Raw genomic sequence first — 209 nt, 5'->3', positions numbered from 1 at the left:
GCAAAGTAGAGAAAATATTGATAATAATGAAAACGAAAGAAAATGACACGACGTCGATTAAAAGGCCATAATGGATTTTACCAACTCCCTGTTATATAATTGCAATATATATCAATATATAACTGCAATATATATCAATACAAAATGAAATAAAATCACTGGTTATGATCCCAGATACGCTACGACCCTCTCTCTATCTCTCCACCCTA

This window comes from Penaeus monodon, chromosome 27 (genome assembly GCF_015228065.2).
Source record: "Penaeus monodon isolate SGIC_2016 chromosome 27, NSTDA_Pmon_1, whole genome shotgun sequence".
Taxonomy (NCBI): Eukaryota; Metazoa; Arthropoda; class Malacostraca; order Decapoda; family Penaeidae; genus Penaeus; species Penaeus monodon.
Note: the sequence above shows the minus strand (reverse complement) of the source record.